Source organism: Zingiber officinale, chromosome 11A (assembly GCF_018446385.1).
Source record: "Zingiber officinale cultivar Zhangliang chromosome 11A, Zo_v1.1, whole genome shotgun sequence".
In the NCBI taxonomy this organism is placed as follows: domain Eukaryota; kingdom Viridiplantae; phylum Streptophyta; class Magnoliopsida; order Zingiberales; family Zingiberaceae; genus Zingiber; species Zingiber officinale.
The window spans coordinates 30172200-30181238 of NC_056006.1; the positions used below are offsets into that span (position 1 = coordinate 30172200).

At 40.9% G+C, this 9039-nt stretch overlaps 1 long non-coding RNA gene across 2 annotated transcripts; it reads right to left on the reverse strand.

The window, feature by feature from the left end:
• Positions 1-7655: 7655 nt before the first annotated feature.
• Positions 7656-8769, reverse strand: LOC122032957. Of its 2 annotated transcripts, none has more exons than XR_006126260.1 (4): positions 8387-8769; positions 8221-8283; positions 8000-8124; positions 7656-7719 (listed from the first exon to the last, which is right to left on the reverse strand). It is a non-coding gene; the product is annotated as an uncharacterized LOC122032957 (long non-coding RNA). The 2 variants fall into 2 exon arrangements; XR_006126261.1 differs by having other exon boundaries at positions 8378-8769.
• Between the last annotated feature and the right edge of the window lie 270 nt (positions 8770-9039).

Consider the following 9039-nt stretch of genomic DNA (forward strand, 5'->3'; position numbering starts at 1 on the left):
AAGTGAGCTCGCTCTAACGCCCAACGACGCTTTTAGGTCGGCCCCATGCGAGAATCAAAAGTGAGCCCTGTGCTCACGCCCAACGACCTTTAGGTCGGTTGTCCCAGACTGATCTGCTCTAACGCCCAACGACCTTCTTAGGTCGGCTCCCATGCGAGAATCAAAAGTGAGCTCTGTCCTCACGCCCAACGACCTTCTTAGGTCGGCTCCCATGCGGGAATCAAAAATCAGCCCCTCTGCGAAAATCATAAGCGAACTCGGTGCATATGCCTAACTACCTTTCCGAGAGATGTGCCTCACCTTGAGCAGAGCGTTTTCCATAATCAGGTCAGCTATATTTGGATTTATTTTATGCAAATTGCAAATATGCAGCAAACACGCAGGGCAAGGGGTGTGAAAGGCCATTTACCCTACTCCTACAGCGCCAATAGTAACTACAAAATCAGGTTTTACACGTTCATCTCAGTTGCAGTTTTCAAGCACTACATTGACTTTATTATCCGAAATACATGCATGAAAAGAAATCATGAAGCGACTCTAGGCTCTTACCCAAGGGCCAATTTCTAAGAACGTGTTTTCTAGATGAAAATTAAGCAGGAGAAACTGGGCCAAAAGGGGACGGATCGACGAGCGTAGCAACGCCGTTCAGCAAGGGAGGGATACAGCCTAGACCACAAGCAGAAGCGCCGTTTGGCAAAGGAGCCACTGAGACAACTATTCCCCAGGCCAGCTTTTACTCGTGGAAAGAATTGGCCCGGGGGAATGAGCACTTCCGCGTGAGGACCTGTCAGGAGATTCAGGCGCGCCCACGGCCCGGGCCAGCTCCGCGTAAAGGGAGTCGATGACTGTTTGCTGCCGGGCGAGCGTGTCTTGCTTGTCCTCAAGAACCGCACGGAGGAGAGATAACTCTGTCTCATGCTCTCGTTGCAAACGATCTTGGCGGTTAATTTGGTGCTGCAGATCAAACTGGTATTCATCTTTCATCGCCTTTTCTGCATGCACGCGAGATTTTGTAAGACGATACAGGGAGTCCAGGTCATGCAAGGCAGCCAGCAGACGAGCTCGATCCCTGGACAAGCGCTCCAGTTCTCGTTCTTTCTCGGCAAGTTGCGAGGTAAGCTGATCTATCCGTATCTGGGAAGGTAGTTGATCGACTTCGTCAGAGGAAGGAGAATGCATTGCGGAGGAAAGAAGCAGGTAAAGCGCGGGTGAGCAAGAGATAGTAGGGAAGCAGAAACGAAGCAGGATAGATCGAAGAAGTGACCATGAGGCTCTTTATAAAAGGCGGGTGGCCAAGTCAAAGCAAAGGCATGGGCGCGAAACTCCAAGCGACTGGCGACGTAATGAAGAAGGCAGGGTGTCCCAGGCGACGCGACACAAAAGTTGATGCGTGACGCAGGAAGCAAGGTGCGCAGAGATATGATGAGATCATAGAGATACGCTGAGGTAGATACACAGAGATCTGTTGAAGTCACAAAGATAGGCCGAAGTCAGACTGTCGTCCTCCTTCGACTAGACTTGTGGGGGAGGCTTGTGATACGGTTAGTGATGGAAGGGCCCAAGAGGAAAGGATTAGAAAAGTCCAGTCTATGTGGCGGTCAAAAGTCTCGAGGAGGTGGCGGTCAATAGTCATGGTGACTTGGCGGTCAAAAAGGCAGGCTGACAGGGCAGTCAGGGCTCAGCATAGGCAGAAGCTGGTTGGGAGCGGCAGAGCTGAGAGGAGTCGGCTCGATCCACCTGCAGAGAGGGCCCGAAACACAGAGCACATAGGCCGGTCAGGGTCGGCAGTGGAGCGGTCAGAGCTCTGCCTGCTGTTGAGGGCCGGAAGTACAAAGTGAGGATGCACGTCCGGCAAAGCTAGCGAGGCCAAGAACTGGAAGTATAGGCCAATGGGTTGAGGAGTCAGCCCGAGCTACAGACCTGCGGTTGAGGGCCAGGAAGTACAAAGCGCAGGATGCAGGTTGAAGATCAGCGTAGCTATGTCTAGACAGTTAGGGCTGCAGGTCTGCGAGTGGGAGGCCTGGAAATGCGAACCACAGGTGCAGGCTGGTGCGGGGGCACAATGAATCGGAGGAGCTAAGTAATACGGGAGCGGAGAATCTCAACGGTCCGTCAGGGGTAATCATTACATACCAACAATGCGAGCGAAGGCGAAGGTTCCTGAAACGAAAAGATGCCCTCATAGCCAGTAGTAGCCTGCCAGCTGTCTCTCACTACAGGACAAAACCCAAGTGCGAAGGCGGAGGTTCCTAAACAGAAAGATGCTTTCACAACAAATAGAAGCGCGACAGGTGTCCAGGACTAGAGGACAAAGCCGGGCGTCCAACGTTTTCTGACAGGAGGGCAGGTTCTAGCAGGAGGACGGATAAAAGGGGAGAAATCCCTCGTACGCAGGTACGCGCACACACTCTCCGGTCACTTTTTTCCACAACTGTTTTTCCTTCTGCTTCTCTCTGTTCTTTCTGGGGAAAAAGGACCTGACTTGAGCGTCGGAGGGCCTGATCCGGGGACTTTTTCCCTGGGTTTCGGTCCCTAACGTGAGGGGAGAGATCGTCTGAGTGTGCGCAGGGTCCTGTAGCGGCGTCAGCCACCCGTGGGGAGCCTGTATCGCCCGCGACTTCCCGTCAACGCCCAGTCCACCGCGACCGGCCTCTGTCCGACTCAGCCTCCGGACGGGATCAATATGCATGATCTCAGGAGGACCCACAGATGGAGATTCTGCCCAGGTTCGGAACTCTCATGAACGACGCTTGCAAAAAATTTTCCATGATATCTGTTAGGTATTATTATCATAGTCGATACATCAACTGCAAGAAATGTTTTTAGGTGATTTAGAAATCACTCCCAAGATGAGCCACACCCAGCCTCGACAATTGCAATGACAATTAACATAAGTTTTGAATTACCATCTACTGTTATGTCCATTAATAAAACACTTGGATATTTTCCACTTAAATGCATTGCTCAATTCCGATTAGTTTATGAAAGTATGTTCAAAAAACTTTGCCACATGCACCAAAGGCCCAGAAACAATGTTGTTTTTTATCAACCCTTATTTTCAATGTAAGGTCTCTATATTTTACCTCCTAAAAAATCATAGGGTGGTCACGATAATACTTTTCGAAATCACCTATCACCTTTGTTAGAGTTTTTTGACGTGTATTGTATGTCTTCGATATAATATCTCTACTATAATTCATCATCTCATATCTTGCTGAATCATTCTAGGTTTATATATTCACACGTAGATACAAAATGACTTTCAATCTGAGAAACTATAAAAGAAGCTATGCGTGCAGGATGATTAGTCATTCCTAAGCAAAGACGACACTGGTGTTCGTGTAAATATTTTGTAACAATCAACTCTATTTCTCCTCTTGCAATTATTGCCCATATGCAGTAGTATAAATTGCTTTAACTCTAGTTTTCCTTGAGTTCTTTATTTTGTAAATGATATGAACCACCTCTTCATAGCATACTCAGCAACTGCATCTTTAAAATATTTTTGGGTTAGGAATACCTACACAAGAATCAAGAGTTTTTTAAATTACTACTACTACTATTGAGTAGAGTGAAGAATATGAAAGTTAAAAAAAATACATTACATCACTACTTCAATTTAGTGTAGATTATATTATGAAACGTAAAAAAAAATCATTCCTCTACTATTTTAAAAATATTAGTAATTACAACTTAAATTTTGCATTACCTTACCAATAAAAAAAAATCATCACTCTCGTTTGGTTCTTGCCTTTGCAATGCAAGAAGTGTTGAATTCATTATATATAGACATCTTTAGCTAATGGAAATGCATCTTCAAGATCACTATACTCATTCAATATCACTATAGATCTATTAAATATTCTATATCATTCGTTATAAATTCATTAATAGAGGCATCTCTTTCAATTTATGCTAGCATTATAATATCATAATATTCTAGTTAAGTCCACGTATCTCTAAAAATTTATTCCAAACTCTGGCCTATGACATCTTTAATACTAACAACTTCTTCTTTCAAATTGCATCTATAATTTGTACTCTCTTAATACTTACCACAACACTAGCAAAAGTTGAAGATGACTTCTTACTACCATTGGTATTTATGTTTGATGTATCGTGATCGAGTCAGTTTTGTTTTTGTGAATCAATCAATTTCATCTTACGTGAAAACATTTCATCAAAAAAATGAATCCCTACATTAATGCAGCCGCAAATAATAATCACTTCTATTAAATATGTGAATATTTTTCTATAACACATTAGCCAAGTGAAGGAAGTCAATAAATCATCACATTTTACTAAATTTATAGTCACACATTACAAAATTTAACATTTCACAAATAAGCAACTTTAAGCTCATAACCACATAATTTATTGATTGATTAATGGCATTGTCAATGAAAATTTTAAGATAGAAAAGGTAGACAATAAATTTCAGATACATAACATTAACAACATATAAGATAATTGGTATGTATTTTACTAAACCATGTTGCCAAGGTTTCATATAATGCTAATCTATAGATCATATTAATTCTTTTACAGATTAGTAGAAGAAAACTTAAATGTTTTCACAAGATTGTTCAAAGCATAAAACTTCATCCACACCACGATTCCAACTAGCATTGCTATTATGTTTGATTTTTCTACAATGACAAAAAAAATTATAAGACGAGTATAACAAAGAAGCCCCTGGCTACAATATTAATAAGGGTAATTTGAGATGCTATCATCACCTATGCAATTTATAGATTATCTGGAATGTTGGTTGATATAATTTAACAAGCACTTGAAATTTTTGAACCTAGCATTACAATTGCTTATACCTGGCGACCAACACCTTGCTTGAATTCTTCTGTAATACAATAACAGAGAATTAGCAAAGCCACTGCCTGGAGCTAGATTTCATCAGTTTTTACTTCATCATCAGGAGGGAGGCATGTGGTCAAAAGCAACTACCTCATGAAGACTATCGGAGACAAACTACATTGTTCATCAAAGAAGAAGCTGCACCAAAGTTATGTTTGTTAGGTTTTCTCTGATCACCTTTTCTGTATTCAATAAGCTGAAAAGTTTGCCAGATATGAAAACTCAATCGAATTGACATTTTTTACCTATGCTTCATTCCCCATTTTCTCTCACAAGAAGTTACATCATTCGTTAAAAAATATTCAACACTAGCCCAACATTTGTCAGCTTCTCTCCATTCAACTTTTTCACGCAGTAGAAGATCATCATTCGTCGAAAATAAGTTACACCATTTGCCAACCATCATTTTTGGTTCGGACGAAGGTCGCTTTCTCTGAGAAGACGTGATCATGGTTTTGATTGGTTTTTATTTCATACACATGTGAGATTGTCAATTTTTACAAAGGGTAAAATGAAAAATAAATCCATGTGAGGCTACGTGATTTGAACAATCCTAAAACACCTATGTGACTTGGATAAAACACATAATGAGCTACGCAGTTTGGGAAATTGAATAAAAATATATTTTTTCCATGTTTGAACCAAACCAAATCAAGATAAAAATAAAATAAAAAGTTAATTATTTCATTAAATAGTTTCATTCAAATTAATAACCTTCTAAGGTTATTTATATTTTTTTCAAACAAAAAAAATAAACAAATATTGTTGAACTTTAATAAAAAAATAAAAAATCTAATTTTAAAATTTTCTATTTTTAATAACTAATTACTAAAAAAAACTAAGATTCATATTTTCCTTTCCTTTTCTATTTTTCCTTTCCTTTTATTTTTTTCTCTTGTAATTAACTATTTCTTCATTTTCTGTTTTTCCTTTTATTTTCTTTTATTTTTTCTCTTATAATTAACTATTAAAAAAATTAAAAAATAAAAAAGGTCTTTTTTTTTATTAAAGTTCAACCGCATTATTTTTATTTCTTTATTCCATTTTATTTTTTTTATTTGTTTGAAAAAAAATATAAATAGATTTAAGGGGTCGTTCATTGGATTGAAAGTCTTTCATGAAATAATTAAATTTTTATTTTTCGATTTGGTTTAGTTCTAATAAGAAAAATTAGTTTTTTTTTCCTTGATTTGGCCTCTAATGGGTAGAAAGACATTTTAGAAAAGAAATGTGTCTTTTGGTAAAATGCAAAATATGATATAATGTAAGTATGTAATGTTCAAACACAAGTTTGACTAGTAAATTGTTTGCACCCCACCAAATGATATTGTTGACATTGTAAAGTGATTTACAAATCGAAGGCAAATGACCTATTTTAGGTGGCTTGGATATTTGAAACATTGAACCGAACTTTGTTAAAAGTGTCACGCCCCGAGGGTAAGGTTGTCCAACGAAAATCGGACAACACCTCCCCTGTAGCAGTGACATATAAACCAATATACATAGGCAACAAATATAACCATGCAAAATATAGCCAACACGGCTAGAATTAATCACAACCACGCAGATAATAAACAACCCACTCGGCTGGTAAATCAAATACAGCGGAAAACGAAATAACCAGTACCAAAATACTAAAAGAACTCACCCCGGGCCGGCCCGGCTTGACTCCTCGACAAAACAAAACAAATCACAGAATAACATCAAGTCCCAAGAAGGGTTATTACAATACCAAATTCAAAAGTTCAACTCACAACTAGAAATCTAAACAAAACCGGAAATCCATCCTCGGAAGCAACGTGAGACTAGCAGTCGGGATCCCTCCAAGTGTACTAGCATCACTATCTGCTACCTGATGAAATTACCAATGTACGAGGTGGTGAGTATAAAACTCAGCGAGTAAAGAATAGATAGTGCATAAGTAACATAAATAGCCAAGAGTACAACAGGATACAGTCTCGGGAAGATAAATAGTAGATACTACTGTGTAAACAAAGTATATATATATATATCCATACCTGATACCATATCCTAAGCTAGTAGTATAAGGTCTGAGGTAACATAAACTGCTACAGCACTGCTCATAACTACTAAGATCACAGATAAGGTATACAGTCATAGTAATCGATGTAAGCATATAAATGTATATGATAAGGCGAACAATCATAACAACATAATCGAAATAACATAGAAATAGCGTATATACGGATGGTCACTCCCACCACCTCAAGTACCATGACCCGGTATGGGCGACGAGAGTGGTCATGTGAGACACTATACTCCACCTACCACTACTCTCTACGGCGGAGCAGAGCGTAGTAGCTAAATAGCCCACATCTGCGACGGGGTCCTCTCACCGCCCCCTCCTATCACTACCCAATAATGTGTGCAGTGGGACATCAGACGCACGCTCAAGCTACCACTACCCATGAGTGGCGGAGCGTGGCCCGGGCGAATGACCGTCTCAACCACAAGGCGCAAGGTCATCGTCGCATAATGACATGATCGACGAACAATGATCATCATATAAATCGATTATACTCAAGTACCGTCTCTAAGCATAAATAAATAATAGTCCAAACAGGTAACATGGTATCTAGTATCTGCTAATTATCAGGAATAACAACGGGAGACTGTATAGATACGAATGTGAGCATCTCGAAGATTGAGTGGATAAAGTATCAAGGACAAGACATAATATGAGTGGAGTCAAGGTAAAGCTCTACTTTATCTAAACTACTCATGCACTAAGAACAATAGCTAAAGAATCAAGTCAAGAAGTACTCGCCTCTAAGTGTAGGCTGAATCCAACGCCAACTTCGTCATGACACCCCCTCGATCAAAGTCCTGTGTCAACGTATCAATTTTAACTATATACATAGGAAACAGAATAACTAAACTAGTGTACAAGGCATGCGAATTTAATCCGAGTTCCATTCATTATCCAAACGAATCCGCACTGATTTGCACAACCTAAACCAAAGCCCTAGTTTATGTCTTTAGATCAAACAATTCCCAGCCGAAACTATGTCAATTAGAATTCCCAAATCATGCATTTCGTCCCTTACACACCAATGCACCAACACCTATTCATCTAGACTAGATATCTAAAAACCTAGAGTTTTACCTTACAGTGAATTCCCCACTGTCGACTCTCTGCCGGAAGATGCTACTGCCGGAGATGGAATCACTGGCACAAGCACACCGGTGATGCCGGCTGCCAAAATTCCACAGACCAGGGCTCCTACCGAGCTATAAACAACACCATCACACTGATCAGTACCTAGTACCAATTAACCCAATACCTAGGTTTACAGATCTAATCAACTGGAGTGATAAAGCCCTTACCCACTGCTTCCCAGATGACGAACAACTACGGGAGGTTGTGTGCGAGCCTCTCACAGTAAGCGACTGCCAGAATCCGAACCCCAGTCAGTTCAACTTCTCATCCTGGCATCCAACCACAGATTCATAATAACAAAACCCTAATTGCATCCATCCATACCTCACTTACCTCACCACTAGGAACTACCACAGACGACAGAGAGAAGCCCGACGGAAATCGGCTCGGCTTTAAGTGCGGGGATACGAGGCAGCTGCCAGGAGTACAAGTCCTCGCCACTATCAAGCTCTGGGACAGGCGATGCCACCCTCGGTGTCACCGGAGCTCAAATCTGCTCCTCCCGACCGAAGATTCCTCACGCGAAGCAGCAATCTGAGGAGAAGGGCCTCCGGTGACGCTGTAGACCAGGGGTAGCGGGCTGGGGGCTTGGGCGATCGGCGGGCTAAGTGTCGCCGTGAGCTCGAGTGTGGAGGCGCCGTTGCGAGGTTGGTTTGGCGGAAATCGGGCGGAAGGGGGAGAAAAGAAAGGAGACGGCGATAACTTAGGGCTACTGTAGCTTCCATATAAATAGAAGGGTTTAATTTCTCCACTTAGAATAAATTCCACTTTAAGCCCCTTTCACATGTAACTTCCCTTACCTCATTAGACTCACAATTTCATCCCCTCAAACTCTACGATACGATCTCCAAATAAATCCAGAAAAATGTCTAAAAATTCCCATAAATTATTCTAGGTTATTTACTTTGCCGTATCTCACAAAAAGCTAATTAGTGGGGTAAATATGTTAGTTTATAAGTTATTTTATAATTCAGTTTGTGCTCTAA